Genomic DNA, 22,386 nt, shown 5'->3' on the forward strand with positions numbered 1-22,386 from the left:
GCAGTGGCAGGAATTGAACCCGAGTCATTGGTGCTGTAATAGCGTTATGCTAACTGCTACACTACCGTGTCGCCTATATGTAAGAGAAGGAATAGGATTGATGGGGCAAGAAACAAGATGCTGGAGGGACTCAGCAGGCCAGGCAGCATCTGTGGAGGGAATGGATGTTCCAGGTTGAGACCCATTATCCAGACCCTTCCAGATGCAGGGTCTCGACCCGAAATGTTGACTGTCCGTTTCCCTCCGCAGTTCCTCCAGCATCTTGTTTGCAGATGCTGGAATCTGGAGCAACAGCCTCTTGTGTCTCCAGTCGGATTGATGTGATTGCTGTAAGAACTAGTATCTTCTCAATGGGCCAAATGGCCTCCTTCTAAATTGGCTCTTTATATTTTTTTTACAGTCAATCTTTTCTAGTGCAGCATCACTTTGAGGAAAATTGAGAATCCTTTTTCTCCAACTTCATCCAAAATGTCTCAATCACTCCACATCACAGACTCAAAGTGCCCAAAGTGGATAACTGATTGAGTCATTCCATTGGGCACACACCCACCCCCCACGACCATCGTTACCTAACATCATGCTGTGTTGCAGTTTTTAAAGGGATTAAGACACCCACTGACCAAGGCAATTACTGCAATCAATTAACTTTCAATTGATCTTATCAGTTTACAATCTGCAAGTATTTAAACAGTGAGTTTGATAGGGACAAGACCAGTGTGCACCAAAGTACCACAATCTTGCTGGAGGTTTCAGACAACACCTCAGCTATTGTGCTACTTAAGACTAGTTAATGTGGTTAATTGCTAGCAGTATATTTAGTTGGAGCTGATGTCTTCAAAGTTTGTTTACAAACACCTAGGGGGATATGCACCAACTATTTCTCCATTGTAATTTATAATTTCTGAGCAAACTCAGAATCTGAGTTTGAATGGATTTAAATATAATCTTAAATGCAATAGAAGCACAAGTTCTTTGGAAATATTTTAGATGGCTCTTTCAATATTCTACATTTTGTGAACTGTTAGGAGCATCTGGAAAACTTGGACTGGATTAACAGCAAAAGGTGGAAGGTGGATTGCGGTAGTTGCAATGACTTCAGCAGCAATTCTACAAGCATAACTCTCATTGTGCTGCTGTGTATTTAATGAAATTACAAAACCTAACATATGGGGCTCAAAGCTCATTATTGCTGGCCAGAACAAAAGATTGAGCCATAGAAGCACCTCTAACATTTAGTTGATTGTACAGTGTCAAAAGTAGCTTGGTTTTTGGCTCCACTACTATACTGGTACTTCAGTGCAATATCAAGGGACTCCTGCATTGTTAGATAGCCCGTTTCGAAATTAAACATTTTGAAAAGGTTGATGTGGAAGGCATCCCACAGTGTTTATTACTGGGGCCACGTTGTATTAATTCAGTCAAAGGAAAGAGGTTCTTTCTTTTCCTTAATTTACAAGATGGGGGCACCATTGGCAAGGCCAGTACTGGCTGTTTATCAGTAATGGCCTTTGGGGAGAGTGGTGGTGAACTGCCTTTTCGAACCATTGCTGTGTTATGTGGGGAGTACTGGGATTGAAACTCACTGACGGCAAAGAACCAGCAATATAATCCCAAATCAGCATTGTGTGTGACTCAGTGGGGAATCTACAGGTGGAGGTGCTCCCATGTGCCTGATGCCCCTCTTCCTTAACGGTGGAGGCCACAGATTTGGGAGGAACTGTCGTAGTAGCCTGTGCGAATATTTTGTTGAGAATACCCACTGTAACCTCTGGTGGAGAGTGGTTGGAGTGCCGGTCAAGTGTGCTGCTTTGTCTTGAATGGTTTTGAGCTTCCTGAGTGTTGCTAAAGCTTTACTAATCCAGGCAGATGGAGAATATTCCATCACACTTCTGGCTTCTGCTTCATGGATGGCAGAAGCAGTGAGATGCAACCCCCAGGAGAGCGAACCTCTGGCCTGCTCATGTAACCACAATGTACATACGGTTTGGTCCATTTGTGCTTCTGGTCAGTGGTAACCCCCAGCATGTTGCTGACTGGGGAATTCAGCAACGGTAACATGAAGCAATGTCAAGAGTAAGTGGTGGCTCTGTCTTTTATGTAGTAGATGTTATCTCCCACTTATCAGCCTGTGTCTGAATGTTGTCTGGGTCTTTTAAGGAACTACAAGGGTCCTTGTGATTTCTGAATGGGGAGAGTCTTAAGGTTTTGTCATGCTGACTGGACAGGCTTCCCGGAGACACAAGATACTGCAGATGCTAGAAATCCAGAGCAAAAAATAAGCTACTGGAGGAACCCAGCGAGTCAGGCAGCATCCGTGGAGGCAAACGGAAGCTGCCTCACCTGCTGGGTTCCTCCAGTAGCTTATTTTTTTTGCTTGAGACAGACCTCCTGTTTGGTCACAGGATGGTGAATTTAATCTGCCTGTTTTGTCTCAAATATAATCATAAGATTATATCTTGCATTACAAATCCACAGTCTGTTCAGCTGAGTGTAAAGCTGTGGTTTCAACTTTCAAAGAAGAGCAAGATTTTCTTTAGTGTCTTGGGCAACTGTCTCCTTGGAGCAGTACAGCTAAAAACGGGTCAGGCCATCAGCCATCTCATCCGCTGATTATGAGACCTTTTTGTGCACAGTTTGATTAGCATCAAATATAACTTACTGGAATGAAGTGATTTGGGAAATTGAAGTGGCGCTGTATATAAGTGCAAATTCTTATCATCCTTCTGGTTTACTAACTTGTTGCTGTATATTTCTGAAAAAAAGTCAAGAGTTTGAAGAAACAGAAAAAAAATACAATAAAACTCTGTTAATCCGGCCAGTGTCTGACTGTTTGGAGATCCTGGTGGTTTGGGATCTTGCTCACTCGTTAGTCTGGAATGTGAGCTGGGGGTCCAGACTGCAAGTGGGTAGTGCAGCTAGAGCCCATGTCTGGTGTATAGCTGGGAATAGGGTCAGACTGTGGGCCGAGTGTGTGGCTGGGGTTAGGGTCCAGAACACTAGGATCAGGAACATCCGTAGGTTTGCAGCCAGAGCCAGGGTCTGGAGTGTATTTCCCACGCCCTCTAAGCACATTGGGTTCACTGGAAAATTTATACCACTGTGTAACATTGTGGAAGAACGTGAAATAAAAATGCATTTGGCCATTAATAGGAGTAACATCCATTTGTCTGGGAAAATCTGCTAGTTCACAGTACCATATCCCAAGGTTATCATAGTTTTACTTTACGAACAGATAATGATGGAAGTAGTTAGAAGGTCGGGTAGCATCTGTGGAGAGGGTTAACATTTCATGTTAATGGCTGTTTAGCAGAATATAGTTATGGGCCTGAGGCCTCAATTGTTGAATTTCTCTTGCTTTTCAAGCTGAGGGAACCTAGAGATGGGGAACTAGATGCAATGCATTACCTGTGCAGTCATTAGGTCCAAGTGCCAGTGGAAATCCTTGCTCAACAGGGATGCAAGATGCAGTTCTGGTCCAATCATGTGATAACCTTTTTTTCCTCAGACCTCCTTCACACTGGGGCAAGATTACTATTACTTCTGGGTATGTGATCACACATTTTCTTTCCTTCTGTCACCTTCATGCATTTCAGGCCTAATGTCAAATGACGTGACACTTCCCAATGCATTGACGTGACACTTCCCACATGAACCACTCACCTGGTCTCAGTAACGTTGTATAGCAGTGTTGTGAGATCATTATAAACTGAGTTGAGTTTGCTCGACTTATTTAGCATTGGCCGCTTACAGTCAGCCATGAGGTAATGGTGGGGTGGTTTGCTGGTAGAAACTGGGAAACCTGTAAGTCGTCAATCAGAGCTGGGATTGATCCCCAGTCCCACTGTGCCATGTAATATTCTGTACCTCCAACTGAATTATTTATAGTTATGGCATCATTTTAACTGGGAATTCCAAGTGAAAAATCTATTTTTCTCCAGTCTTGAACCACCAGATAGGTTTCAGGGAGCGCCACATAGAGCAGGGTGATGTGGATCTGAACTTTGCCCTCGCACAAATCCAGGAAACAGGGATTGTGATCTTCAGATGGAAGTGGGTCTAACAGCAATGTCAGAAAATGGCTTCTGTAGCCAGCAGGAGCGGTGGCTCTGATGGAAATAAAATGACAATGTGGAAGTTATTTTGAGCTACAGAACTAATTCAAGTCCCAGGGAAAAAAAAAGCACTGGCAGTGTACTCATCTGTGTAACTCTCCTGATGCTACAAACCATTACCTTTCACACAAGATCGCCCAATGGTTCAATCAGTGCATCTAACATGCAACCAAGCATTTGAGAGCCAGAGAACCTAAGGCAGAATCCTGTTCTCAGCTAGTGCAGGGACAGGGGATCTGCATTTGGTGCTTGCTTTGACCCTGAGATTGCGAAGAGCATCATCGCTGTTTAATGGGTTCTGGTTGAAAGTACTGAACAGGAATCAGAATCAGATTTATTATCACTGACTTAAATAGTATAAAATTTGTTTTGCAGCAGCTGTACAGTGCAAAGACATAAAATTACTATAAATTACAAATATAAATAGTGCAAAAAAAAAGGAATAACGAGTAGCATTCATGGGCTGTTCAGAAATCTGATGACTGAGGGGCAGGAGATGCCTCTGAATCGTCGAGTGTGGGTCTTCAGGCTCCTGTACTTCCTCCCCGATGGTAGTAACGAGAAGAGGGCATGTCCCAGATGGTGAGGGTCCTTGGTGATGGATGCCATCTTCTTGGCACCGCCTCTTGATGTCCTCAGTGGTGGGGAGGGTTGTGCCCGTGATGGAGCTGGCTGAGTCTATAACCCTCTATATATGAACAGGATGGGTCTTGGTGATGTAGCCCTTGTCTGCAATACTTACTGCTTAAGTTCACGCAGAATTAGAATTGGTTTATTATTGTCACTTGTACGGAGGTACAGTGGAAAAACTTGTCTTGCATACCGTTCGTACAGATCAATTCATTACATGGTGCATTGAGGTAGTACAAGGTAAAACGATACAGAATGCAGTGTCACAGCTACAGAGAAAGTGTAGTGGAGGCAGACAATAAGGTGCAATGTCATAACGAGGTAGATTGTGAGGTCAAGAGTCCACTTTATCATACTAGGGAACCGTTCAATAGTCTTCTAACAGCGGGATAGAAGCTGTTTTTGAGCCTGGTGCTACATGTTTTCAGGCTCTTGTATCTTCTGCCTGATGGGAGAGGGAGAGGTGGGGGTTTAAGGTTGTTCTTGACGGAGAGGAGAGAAGTGGAATTGTTTGGGGATTGCATATCCATTGGGAAATACAAAATGACGGCAGGAAAGAAGGCTAAAGAGTAATGATTTAGTTGGAGTTGTGATGGGGTGGGGTTGGAGGTTAATTTTAAATTGAGTTTGGAACAATGGGCATGAATCTCTCAACCCAAGACGAGATTAAAAAATGGAAGTTAAGACCAGGGTTAGGATGATGAAAGTCTGCCAGACTGGAGTTGGATTCTAGCAATAGTATCTTTTGTGTCAGTGGTTCTTGTCTGATGAACTCTGTTCTAAAGGGTTGTGGGCTTTGGATAACGATACTAAGAGGTACAAAAATGTATCAGAGTCATACCACATGCTATACACTCACTTCTAAAAGGTACACACATATATATTAAACATTGCTCAGCCTTTTAAAAAGGTAATAAATTCATGGAAATCATCAACTATCTACATACATTAAATTATACCATTGGATAACTATTTACATGTATGAAATTATTGCAATAAATTATTTTCAGAGAGCTACATAATTATTTAACCAAATACAAATTTACTCAGTTTTTTCATCTTCTCATCTACAATCAATTCACTACAAGCTGTGCTTAATGTCTCTGAAGTGTCTACTTCAGGCATTAGTGATTAGTGGTTCCAACTACCTCCTTATGTAGAGAGGATGGTGACACAACCATTAGTGCTGCTGCCGCAGTTCCAGGGCCCCAGGTTTGATCACGAACTTGGGTGCTGCTCTGTGAAGTTTGCACATTCTCTCCTGGATGGCGTGGGTTTCCCTCGGCTTCACCCGTTTTCCCCCCCCCCCACATCCTGAAGCCATGCTGGTCGGTTAACTGGCTGCTGTAACATCCCCCTTACTAAGGTTAATGGTAAAACGAATTAAAGGGGAGCTGATAAGCTTGACAGAGAATAAATTGCAGGTGTATAACTAGAGGGGGCATGTGAGTAATGGGATTTCTTTCCTGGGTGCCATATGGACCTGATGGGCTGAATGGCCACCTTTTGTGCTGTTGTGTAGGATGTGTGTTTGGTCAGGGATGCTTAAATGGAACATAGAACACTACAGCACAGTACAGGCCCTTCGGCCACAATGTTGTGCTGACATCTTATCCTGCTCTAAAATCTATCTAACCCTTCCCTCCCACATAGCCCCCTATTTTTCTATCATTTCATGTGTTTATCTAAGAGTCTCTTAAATGTCCCTAATATATCTGCTCCCACAACCTCTGCAGGCAGTGCGTTCCATGCACCCACCACTCTTTGTGTAAAAAAAAAACTTACCCCTGACACCCCCCTTATACCTTCCTCCAATCACCTTAAAATTATGTCCCCTCGTGTTAGCCATTGTCACACAGAAAAAGTCTCTGACCGTCCACTCGATCTATGCCTCTTATCATCCTGTACACCTCTGTCAAATCCCCTCTCATCCTCCTTCTCTCCAAAGAGAAGCACCAGCTCGCTCAACCTATCCTCATAAGACATGCTCTCCAATCCAGGCAACATCCTGGTAAATCTCCTCTGCACCCTCTCTAAAGCTTCCACATCCTTCCCATAATGAGGCGACCAGAACTGAACACAATAAATGCTTCGATATAATTATTGCAGTAACATAATTACAGTTCCTCCCCAGGTTATTTCAGGGTTCCATTCCCGAGAGCTGTTCACAACCTGAACAATTTGCAAGTCGGAACTATGTCCGCCTGGCAACATATTTAAATAAAAACATAAAAACATAAGCCAACCAAGCGCAACATGTAGTTAGACCAGGGCATTTAACTCAACCATTCAGATCTTGCTGCAAACTTCTACCGTGTGGGAACCCTGATGCCTACAGTCCCGCAGCATCTGGCAAATCCATCCTATCAGTCTCTCAAATGCTCGGCCATATATACGAGCTGTACATGAGTCGGGTGTTTGCAACCTGGGGAGGACCTATAACTCCATTAGTTTGAGTATGCTATACAATATGCAGTTTTCCATAAACCCCAATGCAAACATCTAATAACTGTATAATTGTACTTGTTGTAGTTATTAATTAATGTACTTGGCATATTATTATGAACACAGGGTTAACGGTCTCTAGTGGTCTTCAGCACCCTCCATATTCCTGCCTCTGTTCCCTTGCTGTCTTGCATCCTGACTTTCCTCTATCTCTTTTAACTCCTAAACTGTGCTTCTCGCCTTCTTTAATTCTTTTAGCCTTTGCTATGAATTCATTCACTGCTTTCCCTTTCAAAGCATATATCCTGGTCTCTTCCTCCACCAGAGCTCTCCACCCACAGTCCTGCTGTGCTGGGGTTACACCACAGGGACGTGGGCTACTGGTTGCATAGGGGCTCCGAGGAGCATGAACTGTTGTGGTTTAGACAAAGCAGAAAATTTGATGGAAGCCCCATCCCTTGGGTGAGACAAGGAGGCAGTATTGAGAATAGTATCATTGACCCAGGACCAGAGAGATGTCTATCCCTAATTATCCCTGAAGGAGGCAGTTAAAAACCAACCGTACCAGTGTGTTGGGAGTCACATTGGTTAAGGGAGGCAGACTTCTTTCCCTGAAGGACATTAATGAATCAAGGGGGTATTTAGGATAATCCAGAAGCTTTATATTTACAGTCATTGAAGCCATTTAAAAAAAAATTCCTTATTTATTTAATTAGATTTAATAAATCTAGAGATGAAAAACATGACGATGCTGGAGGAACTCAGCAGGCCAGGCAGCATCCGTGGAGAAGAGCAGGCAGTCACCATTTCAGGTCAGGACCCTTCTTCAGGAGTCCTGAAGAAGGGTCCTGAGCCAAAATGTTGACCGCCTTCTTTTATCCACTGATGCTGCCTCCTGCTGAGTTCCTCCAGCATTATCGTGTTTTTCATCTAGATTCCAGCATCTGCAGTCCTGTGTTGCCCTAAATCTAGAGAAGAGTTGGAAGGAGTAAGTTGGCTAGGGGTACTGTTGAGAGGAGGGGTGGTTGGCAGTGGAGAATGAAACCATCTTGGGTTCCTCCTTATGATTGCTGTGCTGTGACTCTTTGCAAAGTGTTTTGTATACGCACACATATGCATGCCTTTAAAACTATGGGATCAAACAGACTTTAACTCAACTGCATCAGGAGAATACTTATAATTGGAAATAATGTAAGCTAAATGGTTTCCAGGTTTTCCTCTCCGTTTCTAACCATCTGCTCCACACGGGTATCTCAGTGATAGGGTAGGGTAAGCAAATCCACTGTTGGGCCCCTTGCCGTGTCACTTCTGAGCTGAGGAACAGGAAGGCGAGGGACGGGGCAGAATTTCTCCAGACGAGCCATCTCTCGGTTGTGCCGTTCCCCTTGGCATTGGTATTGGTTCATTATTGTCACTTGTACTGAGGTACAGTGAAAAACTTGTCTTGCATACTGATCGTATGGGTCAATTCACGATCAGTATGCAAGACAAGACAAGTTTTTCACTGTACCTCGGTACAAGTGACAATAATGAACCAATACCAATGCCAAGGGGAACGGCACAACCGAGAGATGGCTCGTCTGGAGAAATTCTGCCCCTTCCCTCGCCTTCCTGTTCCTCAGCTCAGAAGTGACACTGCCTCCGAGAGTAAAGGAGATAAAGGAATGATAGGATGGTGATAGTCTGTCAGAGATGGTAAGTTCCAGTGATAGGGTACTTATGTGGCAGTGATTTCCCACCTGCTGAAGAAGATAAATCATTTGAACATCATTGAATTGACTCCAGGAAATGTAACTAGAGTGCTGGACATGACTGATACTGCCCCTCCCACCTTCTTTCTCTATCGTTATCTTTTTTCTCAGCATGTTTTTGACCATTGCCTCTCTGTGCTTTAGTGTTTTGATTTCTGTACCCACCAAATTGCAGATAAAGCATACAGCATCGAGCATTTGCTATGCTGGGATCTCAAGAGTTGTGGAGGAGGCACTGTAGGCAAATGGGGAACTTGACAGATGCAATGAGATGAGGAGGCAAATCTGCTGCTGTCACGGATAATGGTGGTAAGGACACCAGGATTCAGCATGGTGTCATAGAGTTATAGAGCTGTACGTACGGCACAAAAAACAGGCCCTTCAGCCCAACTCATCCATGCCGACCAAGTTGCCTAACTGAGTTGGTCCCACTTGCCTGTGTTTGGCCCATTTTCCTCTAAACCTTTCCTTTCCACATACCTTTCCAAAATGTCTTTTAAATGTGGTAATGTACCCGTCTCTACCACTTCCTCTGGCATCTCATTCCATATACACACCATCCTCCATGTGTCCCAGGTTAGAGAGAGAAGGCTTTGGGCAGACTGACTGATCCCATGTTCATTTCAATGCCAAGACTCGCCCATGAGAAAAGGCATCTTGGACAATATATCAGAGTCCAGTGCTTCAGCTGATTACAAGCAGCTGTCGCTACTGTTGTAGTGAAGGTCTGAAACGTGCCATGAGCTCTGTGGCTCCTTTTGGGAAACTGAAGGGCGGTCTGTGCTTGGAGCCCATGCACAAACTCTGCACAGAGCTCACCTGTATCCATAGATGTTCCATCTGTGTGTCCTTCTATGCAGAGCGCTGAGGTAACAGAGGTAACACCGCCCCCTCACTCCTGTGGGGCCATGCCCTGTCCTTTTTTGTCATTCAGAAATAAAATACCTACCCAAAGAGATCAAAATCGACAAGAAAGCATCATTGTATCATGGGTAACCTGCACCAATATTCCAGCTCCATATCACCTCCATAACTTCCTCCAGCTCTAAAGGCCTCTGTGGCACCTGCATTGCTCTAGCATCATAGTGTTCCTCCAGCATCATAGCGTTTTTCATCTAGATTCCAGCATCTGCAGTCCTTTGTTTCTCTAGTATTACTGCTCTAATTCTGGTTATTGGATTATCTCACAGTGGATCATTAGTTGCTCCATTGCTGGTACCTGTCACTTCAACTACTGAGGCTCTACCTTTGGGATTTCCTCCCCAGGTCTCACCTTTTCTTCTCGAAGATGCCTCTAAATGCCAACTTCTTTGGCCAAGCTTTTGGCCATCTGCCCTATCAGCTCCTTGTGTGGCCCTTCACCAGTTCTGGTTTGACAATGCTACTGAGAATTGATGTGAGATATTTTTCAATGTTAAAAGCCATATAGATAAGATATCTTTATTAGTCATACGTACATCGAAACGCACAGTAAAATGCATCCTTTTGCGTAGAGTGTTCTGGGGACAGCCCGCAAGTGTCGTCACACCTCTGGCGCCATATACAGGTCCTTCCCCGGGTTACGGCAGAATTCCGTTCCTGTGAACTCTTCGTAACCTGGACAGCTCGCAAGTTGGAAATACGGCCGTGAACCGAGTTCCCACACAGCAGAAGGTGCCTGTGTCAGCCAGAAAATCCATCCTGCCGGTCTCCTAAACGCTCGTTCATATGTACGGGCTGTATGTAAGTCAGGAGTTCGTAAGTTCGGGAGGACCTGTATGTGAAATTTGTGTTGTAGTTGTCTTCCAGCGCATCACAGTATGTTCACTGACCATATGTATGAACAGAGTCTATTGAGTGCAAATACAACTTGTAGCCCAGTGACTGTCCTTGTCAGCCTGTAACCTGTCAGGCACTGCGAGACACTGCTTAAAAGCGACATTGACGTCTTATCTCCTTTGAGGTCATGTTTATTAATAAACTCTGTCAGGTGTTGTCTAATGGCTAGTGTTAGACTTGAAATTGGATCTTGGCCGCCACATTTCCTTTGTCATAACAGTAGCCATATTTTGAAGCTCATTGTGATGTTCTGAGGCTGTGAAAGGTGCAGAAGAGGATGCAAGTGTTTTAGACTTCAAAATAATGCTGTTGCACTTGTCTGCCCCCTACTGCTGGCTATAATGGGGCCTTGTCTGAAAGGAGGCACCTGTGATTATGCAGTGCTGTTTAAACAAGAGAATAAAAGAGGTTGTGGACAAAAACCATCTACTAGTGACTTGCAAGGCCAGAAGCAAATTTAGGGTGACCATGTATTCCAAATCAAATTGAGGAAAGTAGCCAGGGTGGAAACTTATGTTTGTCCAGTGCAGTGAGACAAAGCTTTGTTGGAGCAATGCATCTTAACAGCTGCACAAACACTTTGCAAGTACAGAACAAATGAACATACAATTACTGCTGATATGATGTCACGCCGTTAAAGCCACTTGGACTGCCTTCATAATACAATATAGAACCATCGGTCTTGTTATAAGAATGGAGCCTTCCACTTCAGACAGGGGAGGACTCTTCCCTGACATATCGATTCTAGCCCCCGGTGCCATTCACACTGTGGAGAAGAGGTCTTGGTCTCTTTCGGAGAACGATAGCAGGCCTGAGTTGGAGAGGCATCCCCTCTGAGATGTTATACCTTGCTGCTGGGTTGGATGCCCACTGCATTAACCATTGAGCACTGGGTACTAAGGCCTTCAAGTCAAGCCATGGGACCTGGTTGGAGGTTATGTGGTTCATTGATTTGTTCATGTGTGGGAAGGTACAAACTTGCTACCCAACCTACTCTCTAGAAGGTTGGGGAAGTAGAAGCAGGCAGAGGATGCCAGCCACATTTCAACCCTCAACATAGTGATTCACAGCATGGAAATTCTCTGTCAGCCATCACAGTGTAACCAGCCAAGGAGCCCAATTAGTACTTTCCAGGTGGCAAGGTGTGCCAGTGAGATACAGCAGAAGAACAAACAATCAGATCCTCACATGTACTGCTTTAATCATGATATCTTACCTCAGCTACCTGGCTTCACTCTCCAGCATGACATGCTAGAGGAGATCAGTTGACATATACAGCTTAGAAATGTCCCTTCCAAATGTCACCTTTCAAATTGCAAATGCTGATCTGATGTTTTACAATGGGTTTCCCGGATCAGGAGCCGGAGGTTTAAAGTGTTTTGCTGTGTGTTTGACATCACTGGATTGGAAGCAATTACAGGTGTTTATCTGCAAATATCATTGAGTACTTGCAAGAGTGACCTTAATGTGACTGGCGAATAGCAATTGAATGTCGCACCAATGGTTCTTGGGAGATCGCAGTTCACATCATCCTTCTGGCTCCTAAAACAACTATTTCTCAGTAATTGTACAACTTTAAAATGTTGGGTGCATCCCATCAGTAGTGGCTGGTGTGGTGGGATGTTGGGTGTATGTGACGAGCAAGATAGATTTTACATCCTCTGTTGTGCAGTGTACATCAGAGTCCCTCCCCTACCTCGATAGCCTGCACTAATCAAAGCAGGTCTGTGAAGGCAGGAGATAGGACCACCTCGCCTCTAGGATTACAGCTCGTGCTCCTGCTGTGGAGGATGAGGGGGTGGGGGGTAGGGGGTAGGGTAGAGAGAGAGATACAGAGAGGTTGGTGGAAGGGAGGTGAGTTGGGTGTGGGGAGAAGGGGGAGAAGAGAGAAGGACAAGGAAGAGCGAGGTGGGTTGTTGATGGTCAGAGAGAGAGCAAGGGCAGAAGAAGGGAAGGAGAAAAGAGAGGACATAATCGCGACAAGGAGAGAGGGGAGAGAAAAGCTGCCACTAGGATGGACTGTCTGCTGCCTCTTCCCTCCAGCTATTCTCTCTCTGTGTATCTATCTCTGTTTCTCTGTCACACATTTCTGACCTCATCTGGGTACATCTACCAGACTCCTCTCACCTCTCCCCAGGCTCCTTGCTCCTTCCTCTCTCACTCCCTTTGCCTTGCAACATCCAATGGTATTTTCAGCAAATGTGCTATTTGATGTCGAGTCCTCCACTAATCAGTGATGGGATAAAGCAAATTGGGCACGTGTATGAGGCCAGAACCGGAGAACTCCAGAGGTCTGAGTGATGTGGGCCTGGAGGGGGTTACGGAGATGGAGCATGCCCATAAGTGGATGGGAATGCAGTGATAAGACTTGTACAGTGAATGATAGGGCTCTGAGGTGTGCAGTAGAACAACGGGACCTGGGAATACCGATCCATAGTTCCATGAAAGTGGCGTAACAGGTAGATTGAGTCATAAAGAGAGCTTTAGGCACTTTGGCCTTCATAAATCAGGGCATTGAGTACAGGAGTTGGGATGTTGTGTTGAAGTTGTACAAGACATTGTAGCAGTTGCTACCGCGGAATGAACACAAGACGCAAGTCGTAGAGTTTCAGAACAGAACTGGTTTATTTTCCCGCCTTGTGCGGGCCTTTTAAGGGAGACTGTTCCCGCCCAATGCAACCGGCAATGACGTATATGTTACGTCATCAAGTCTTTCCCGTGCACGGGTTCTCCCTGTTGCTCGGGGAAGACGAAGGCCCGCCGCCATCTTGGGCCTCGCCGCTCCGACGCCGAGCAGGTTTGCTTACCCGGACGGTGAGTCGCTACAACATTGATGAGGCTGAATTTGGAGTATTGTGTGCAGTTCTGGTCACCGACCCACAGGAAAGATATCAATAAGCTTGAAAGAGTGCAGAGAAAATTTACAGGGATGTTGCCGGGACTTGAGGACCTGAGTTGTAGGGAAAGGTTGAATAGGTTAGGACTTTACTCCCTGGAGCTCAGGAGATGAGGGGAGATGTTATAGAGGTATACAAAATTATGAGGGATATAGATAGGGTGAATGCATACAGGCCTTTTCCCCTAAGGTTGGGTGAGACTAGAACTAGAGGACATAGGTTTAGGGTGAAAGGGGAATCTGAGGAGAAATTTCTTCACTGAGAGGGTGGTGTGAGTGTGGAACGAGTTGCCAGCGGAAGTGGTAGATGCAGATTCAATTGTAACATTTAAGAGAGGTCTGGATAGGTGCATGGATGGGAGGGGTTTGGAGGGATATGGTCTGGGTGCAGGTAGATGGGACTAGGCAGAAGATCAGGTCGGCATGGACTAGATGGGCTGAAGGGCCTGTTTCTGTGCTGTGGTACTCTATGACTCTATAAGAATTGTAAATTGCATCATTAGGGTCTCAGTTGGGTGTCTAGCAGTCAAACATACTTTTTTGCACGTGTCTGTTTTTGTTTGGGTTTGCTTGAAAGACAGATGACACACAACCAGAAACTGTAATTTAACAGGGGTTTCAGTGATGCATGCTGCCTGAGAGAGCATCTCCAGCCGCTCCAGTGCGTTACCATTCCACCGGTCCAGTTGGATTTTGCATTTGTAATGAACCTTCAGCTCTGTTACATTGTCCGGCAGTCATTTCTCAGCTTGACAGCAGCACTAGTGAGCTTTCCCAGCAGGATGCTTACACCAGCTCTGCAGTAGTCCTTCCCTGTTCAGTCAAACCCAGTTTGCAGCATTATGTGGAACCAGAGTGAATTGTAGTGCTCCACATTCTCCTTGTAACTGACGGAGAATTGTGTAATGAGCTTTGCACGGACTATGACCTAGATGAAGGACACATGCTCAATTACAAGTCTTGAGTTATGTGTTATATAGCCCAGGAGTTGCACAGGTTTTATCCATGGTCTATGTGCTATTAACTCATTACAGTTGGTTGATGCAACATTGCCATGGACTACATCATGATGGTGAAGTGGTTAGTGCTGCTGCTTTGCAGCTCCAGGGAGCCAGGATCGATCCTGACCTTGGGTGCTGACTGTGTGGAGTTTGCATGTTCTCCCTGTGACTGTGTGGGTTTCTCCTGGGTGCTCTGGTTTCCTCCCACATCCCAAAGAAATGCTGATAGGATAATTGGAGCAAAAAAAAAACAAGATGCTGGAGGAACTCAGTGGGTCAGGCAGCATCTGTGGAGGAAAATGGACAGTCGACGTTTCAGGTCGAGCATCTTGTTTGTTGCTCCAGATTACAGCATCTGCAGTCTCTTGTGTCTCCTGGTAGGATAATTGCCTACTATACATGACACCTTAGTGTAAGTATGTGATAAAAGGATCAAATGGGAGTTGATGGGTATGTGAGATGAAGGGCTTTAGGGAAATAAGGAGAGGGAATGGGACTGATGGGATTGCTCCTTTGGGAGCTGGCACGGACCTGATGGGCTGAATGGTCTCCTGTGTTGTAATAGGTAAGTAAGTAATCGAGGCCATGTTGGAGGACAGTAGCTGAGCAAGAGCTGTTCCTGGTTGTTGTCCTGTATTTAGAGCAAGGAAGAATCAGCATTGTCTGGGAGTAGCATTAGTCAGTAGCTTCGACTCGTTGTGAAGAAGCAGTGAGGGGTGTTTAATGTTTCTAAGATTCTAGTCTGTGTTTGGAGAAGGTAGGTTAATATTCCTGTGGAGAGTGTGTATGCATGGTTTCAGTGCTGACAGCCTGCTATTGCTAGAAGATTACATATTATTAAACACAACTGGCTGACAGGAAAGAGGAGATGCAATAAAGTTGTAATGGTGCCCTCAAATATAGTTATCCAGAAACAGGCCCTTCGGCCCCACTATGTCCATGCTGACTGTCAGTTACCCATCAGCACCAATCCCATTTACCAGCACTTGATTTGTAGCCTTCTATCCCTTGGCAATTCAATTGCTTGTCTAGGTACTTACAGAATGTTGTGAGAGAAACTGCTACCAATACCCACTCAGGTAATGTGCTCCAGATTGTAACTACCCTCTGGGTAAAAAAATTCTTCCTCAGATTCCCTCTAAACCTGCTCCTCCCTACCCTAAATGTATGTCCTTTAGTTATTGATATTTCTATTATGGGAAAAGTTTCCTACTATCTATCCTGTGTCTGCCCCTCATAATGTTGTATTCCTCAATCAGATGACCCCCTCAGCCTCCTCCATTTCGAAGGAAATCTAACCCAGCCTAACAAGCCTCTCTTCATAACTGAAATGCTCCATCCCAGGCAACATCCGCGTGCGTCTCTTCTGCATTCTCTCCACTGTAGTCATGTTCTCCCCATAGTGTGGCGACCTGGATTGTACACAGTACTCCAGCTGTGGGCCACAGTCCAGATGAAGGGTCTTGATTCAAAATGTCAACTGTCCATTTCCCTCCACAGATGCTGCCCGGCCCGCTGAGTTCCTCCAGCAGTTTGCTTTTTGCTCTACGTTCCAGTACCTGCAGGCTCTTGTGTCTCTATGATCTCCCTGTAGTTATGTTCTGTGTCCTGGCTAATGAAGCCAAGTATCCCACATGCAATCTTCATCACTTTATCTACCTATAACGCCATCTTCAGGGATCCTTGGACATGCACACCAAGGTCCCTCTGTTTCTCAAAATTCCCAAGTGCTCTACCATTGACTGTGTATGTCTTATCCTTATTAGCCCTCCCAAAGTGCAATTACCTCGCACTTATCAGGATTAAATTCCATCTGCCTAATTTTGCCAACTGTCCAATATCTTCCTGTAACCATCCTCTTCACTATCAACAACACCACTGATTATGAATGCCTGCTGGAAGCATCAGGTCCACTTGATCCCACAAGGTGTCAATTATTTTTGGAGTATTGCAAGTGAGAGAAACCCATTCAGTCCCTCTGCTGTCCAATCAAATAATGGCTGGCCTAGATCTCTACTCCCACTTTCCCAGTTTTGTTGCATATCCTTGGGTAACAATTATCTCTCCATCTCCGTTTTCAGAACTTGAAAAACCCAGCGTCACAGGAGAAGAGTACAGATTTGTGTGAAGTAAAATGCTTGTTGACTTCACTGCTAAATGACTTGGCTCTTAATTTGAAGATTAAGGTCGAGATTTTCCTTCACATAACTCTGAAGTGAACACTGCTGGTTTAACGTGTCCGTGTGGAGTTTGCATGTTCTCTTTGTTAATGCATGGGTTTTGGCCAGGTTCTCAGATTTCCTCCCAAATCCCAAAAATGTGCTGGTAGGGTAATTTACCCCTTGGTATAGGTAAACGGCGAGAGAGTTCAAGGGGAGTTGATGGACATTTGAGAGAGAATAAGTTGCATATCCTCGGGGAAAATAAGGAGGCAGGGAATGGGTCTGATGGGCTGAATGGCCTCACCCTGAGTTATAATAAGTAAGTAAGCAAGTTACCAGGAGTTCCAACAAGACTGTGCACATTTCTAGGAGTTTTAGCAACCATCAGAAAATTCAATCCCTACTTTTTTAGTAGAATTTTTGTTCCACTGGCACCTTTTTCTCTGGGGTAATATTCCTCCAAATGATGTCAACAATAATGCAATGCCCAAAATTTGTCAGCCCTGCTGGTTTGAAAAAATGGCAGTTCTTATTCTCTAACAAAACTACCAGCTTTTACTAACCCTTTCCTCGCCAGAAGCTACTCTTTAGAAGGCCAACACTCAGCATTCTTTAACACCTATATGATCCATAAATACACCCTCGTTCTTGATAGTCCTGACAGAGGAAATAGGTACTCCACACCTACTCTTTTTATACATTTAAGTAACTCAGCCAGATCGCCATTCAAATCTGCAGCATGAAACTCAAATTGCGGCCTGTAAACCATTGACATTCTGACCAAGCAGAGCCAATAATTTTGAAGTGTTCTTCAAAGTAAGAAACTGAGGAAGAAGATAAAGGCTCCTGGTCTTTATAAGCACAGCGTTAACAAACAGGCCAACCCATTGAAATAGGAGAGAGATGGTTATCAAGTAGGACATGAGGACACCATCAAAGCTCCAGGCTATTAGAAAGTGTAGGAAAAGGTGGGAAAATGGAATTAGGGGAAGATACAGGTTAGGCACACTCAGAGTATGTTGGGGCATAACTAAAGTTCAAAAAAAAGAAAAGTTCGACAAGGAAATACAGTGATTTTTGTGAAAGTTAAGCTTCAGTTTTAAGGTCTTCTGTCACAGGGGAAGGGCAGTGTTGGGATATTGCAGGGTGTTCAGCTCCTGGCTCAATGAGATGGAGGTGTGAAGTAATTATTTCAATGGATTGAAGAGGCAGGGAGGAATGATTAGGATATCTATTGTGATTGGGGGTTCTTGGGGAAAAGAAGGAAGAGTTCAGAGGAGAGGTTACCATGGAAGTATTAATAAAGTAAAGAAAATGGGCTGGCAGAGCCACTGCCAGTGACCCAGGTTCAGTCCTGTCCACTGGTGCTGTCTGTGTGGAGTTTGCTTGTTCTCCCTGTGACTGCATGCTCCAGTTTCCACCCACCTCTAAAAGACCATAGAACCATACAGCACAAAACAGGCCCTTCGGCTCACCATGTTGTGCCGTCCATCAAACCACCCTCACACTATCTAACCCTTTCCTCCCACATATCCCTCTATCTCACATTCCTCCTTGTGCCTATCCAACAAACTCTTGAACCTGTCCAATGTATCTGCCTCCACCACCACCCCAGGTAGTGCATTCCATGCACCAACCACTCTCTGGGTGAAAAACCTCCCCATGACATCTCCCCTGAACCTCACACCCATAATCTTAAAGCCATGCCCTCTCGTCTTGAGCATTGGTGCCCTGGGAAGGAGGCGCTGGCTGTCTATCTATTCCTCTCAATATTTTATATACCTCTATCATGTCTCCTCTCATCCTCCTCCTTTCCAGTGAATAAAGCCCTAGCACCTTAAGCCTCTCCTCATATTCCATACGCTCTAATCCAGGCAGCATCCTGGTAAATCTCCTCTGCACCCTCTCCAACGCCTCCACATCCTTCCTATAATGCGGTGACCAAAACTGAACTCTTAAGTGTGGTCTAACTAGAGTTTTGTAAAGCTGCATCATCACTTCGCGGCTCTTAAACTCAATCCCACAATTTATGAAAGCTAACATCCCATAGGCCTTCTTAACTGCTCTATCCACCTGTGAGGCAACTTTCAGTGAACTGTGAATATGAACCCCCAGATCCCTCTGCTCCTCTACACTGCCAAGTACCTTGCCATTTACCTTGTACTCTGCCCTGGAGTTTGTCCTTCCAAAGTGTACCACCTCACACTTCTCTGGATTGAACGCCATCTGCCACTTGTCAGCCCAGCTCTGCATTCTATCAATATCCCTCTATAAGTTCCGGCAGCCCTCCACACTATCCACAACACCGCCAATCTTAGTGTCGTCCGCAAACTTACTAACCCAGCCTTCCACCCCCTCATCTAAGTCATCTATAAATATCACAAAAAGTAGAGGTCCCAGAACCGATCCCTGCGGGACACCACTAGTCACTGCCCTCCAATCCGAGGGCACTCCTTCCACCACAACCCTCTGCTTTCTACAGGCAAGCCAATTCCTAATCCACACAGCCAAGCTTCCCTGGATCCCTTGGCCTCTGACATTCTGAAGAAGCCTACCATGAGGTACCTTATCAAACGCCTTACTAAAATCCATATAGACCACATCCACCGCACTACCCTCATCAATCTTCCTGGTCACCTCCTCAAAGAACTCTCTATCAGGCTTGTGAGGCAAGATCTTCCCTTCACAAATCCATGCTGGCTGTCCCTAATCAGTCTATTATTCTCCAGGTGTTCATAGATCCTATCCCTTAGAATCCTTTCTAACAGCTTACCCACCACAGATGTAAGACTCACCAGTCTGTAATTCCCTGGTCTATCCCTACTACCTTTTTTGAACAAGGGGACAACGTTCACCACCCTCCAATCCTCCGGCACCATCCCCGTGGATAACGAGGACTCAAAGGTCCTTACCAGCGGTTCAACAATCTCCTCCCTCGCCTCTTGAAGCAGCCTGGGGAAAATCCCGTCAGGCCCCGGAGATTTATCTGTCTTGATATTATTTAACAACTTCAACACATACTCTCTCTTGATATCTACAACCTCGAGAACATTACCCTTACCAGCACTCCCTTCCGCGTCATCAAGACCCCTCTCCTTGGTGAATATTGAAGAGAAGTATTCATTGAGAACTTCTCCCACTTCCGCTGCCTCCAGGCACGTTCTCCCACCTTTGGCTTTAATCGGACCTACCTTTACCCTAGCCATCCTCCTACCCTTCATGTAGGTGAAAAAGGCCTTGGGATTTTCCTTAACCTTACTAGCCAATGCCTTTTCATGTCCCCTTCTAGCTCTCCACAGCCCTTTAAGTTCCTTCTTAGCTACTCTATATTCCTCACGGGCCCTGTCTGAACTTTGCTGCTTATACCTCACGTATGCTACCTTCTTCTCCCTAACTAGTCGTTCCACCTCTCTCGTCACCCACGGCTCCTTCACCCTGCCATTCCTTCTCTGCCTCACCCAGACATATTTATCCCTAACATCCTGCATAAGATCCCTGAACATCGACCACATCCCCATGGTACATTTCCCTTCAAAAAGGACATCCCACTTTACACCCCCAAGTTCTCTCCTTATAGCCTCATAGTTCACCCTTCCCCAATTAAATATCTTCTTGTCCTCTCTGCACCTGTCCCTGTCCATGACAATTTTAAAGGTTATGGAGCAATGGTCACTGTCCCCCAAATGCTCACCCACCAATAGATCCTTCACCTGTCCCGGTTCATTTCCTAAAACTAGATCCAACATGGCATTCCCTCTAGTCGGCCTGTCGACATACTGCGTCAGGAATACCTCCTGGACACATTTAACAAATTCCGTCCCATCTAAACCTTTGGCACTAAGCAGGTTCCAGTCTATATTTGGGAAGTTGAAGTCTCCCATTATAACAACCCTGTTATTTTTGCTTCTCTCCAAACACTGCCTGCCAATCTGCTCCTCTATATCTCTACCACTAACAGGGGGCCTATAGAATACTCCTAGTACAGTAACTGCTCCTTTCTTGTTCCTTGCTTCCACCCATATGGACTCTAGAGATGATCCTTCTGCAACATCCATCTTTTCCACAGCTGTAACAGTGTCCCTGACCAGTATTGCCACCCCTCCTCCTCTTCTCCCATCTTCCCTATCCCTCTTAAAACACCGAAAACCAGGAATATTCAATACCCACTCCTGCTCTGACGTCAGCCACGTCTCAGTAATAGCCACAATATCATAGTCCCCTATCCTTATCCAAGCCCTCAGTTCATCTCCCTTATTCCTGACACTTCTTGCATTTAAGTAAACACACTTTAGTCCATCTACCTTACTACTTTTATAGCCTGTATTCTGCTTCTCCTTCCCCAAAGCCTCTACCTGTTTGATCTAACTTTTCCCCATCCCCTCTTCCTCTGACCTACTCCTCCGGTTCCCTTCCCCCTCACAAACTAGTTTAAACCCTCCCAAACCACACTAGCAAACCTAGCCGCAAGGATATCGGCCCCCTTCTGGTTCGGGTGTAACCCGTCCTCTCTGTACAGGTCCCACGTTCCCGAGAAGAGATCCCAATGATCCAGAAATCTAAAACCCTCCCTCCTGCACCAACTTCTCAGCCACGCATTTAACTGCCACCTCCTCCTATTCCTGCCTTCACTATCGCGTGGCACCGGCATCAATCCCGAGATTGCTACCCTTGAGGTCCTGTTCCTCAGTCTTCTGCCTAGCTCCCTTAACTCGCTCTTCAGGACCTCATCCCCCTTCCTACCTATGTCGTTGGTGCCAACATGGACCACAACTTCTGGCTGCTCTCCCTCCCGCTCAAGAATCCTGTGGACCCGATCAGTGACATCCCGGACCCTGGCACCTGGGAGGCAACATACCATCCGGGATTCATGCTCACTGCCACAGAACCTCCTATCTGTTTCCCTGACTATGGAGTCCCCTATCACTACCGCATGTCTCTTTCCCACCCTTCCCTTCTGAGCAGCAGTACCAGTCCCAGTGCCAGAGGCTTGGTTACTGCAGCTAGGCCCCTGCAGGTCATCCCCCTCAACAGCCTCCAAGGTGGAAAACCTGTTTCTGAGGGGAACAGCCTCTGGGGTTCCCTGCTCTGTCTGCCTGCCTGACTATTTCTTCCTCTTCCCTCCCCTGACAGTCACCATTCTATCTGCATCCTGAACCTCAGATGTACCTGCTCTAAGGGGGGGTGACTGCCTCCTGATGGACTGTGTCTACATAACTCCCTCCCTCCCTTATGCTGCGCAGTGTTTGTAGCTGTGACTCCAGCTCATCAACTCTGAGCCAAAGTTCATCCAGCCTCAAGCACTTACTGCAGATGTGGCCACTGTGGACCACAGCAAGGTCCATGAGTTCCCACATCAAACAGCTGCAGCATATGACCATGTCCTCCATCTGACTACCTTGTTTTTTCTCCCCCCTAGTTAATCCCACCTACAAATCTATAATAGACAGGTAGACCTGCAGTTGGTTGGTTAATTGGCTACTGCAAATTGTCCCTGGTATGTAGGTGAGTGGTGAGATCTGGGCAGAGTTGATGGGAATGTGGGGAGAATAAATTTGTAGGATTAGTGTAAAT

General features: G+C 45.5%; 1 protein-coding gene across 2 annotated transcripts in view; it reads left to right on the forward strand.

The window, feature by feature from the left end:
• Positions 1–22,386, forward strand: part of LOC127583526 (zinc finger protein 362-like) — a 63,255-nt gene that overhangs the window by 9,610 nt on the left and 31,259 nt on the right. The gene's annotated exons all lie outside the window — the stretch shown is intronic.

This window comes from Pristis pectinata, chromosome 26 (genome assembly GCF_009764475.1).
Source record: "Pristis pectinata isolate sPriPec2 chromosome 26, sPriPec2.1.pri, whole genome shotgun sequence".
Taxonomy (NCBI): domain Eukaryota; kingdom Metazoa; phylum Chordata; class Chondrichthyes; order Rhinopristiformes; family Pristidae; genus Pristis; species Pristis pectinata.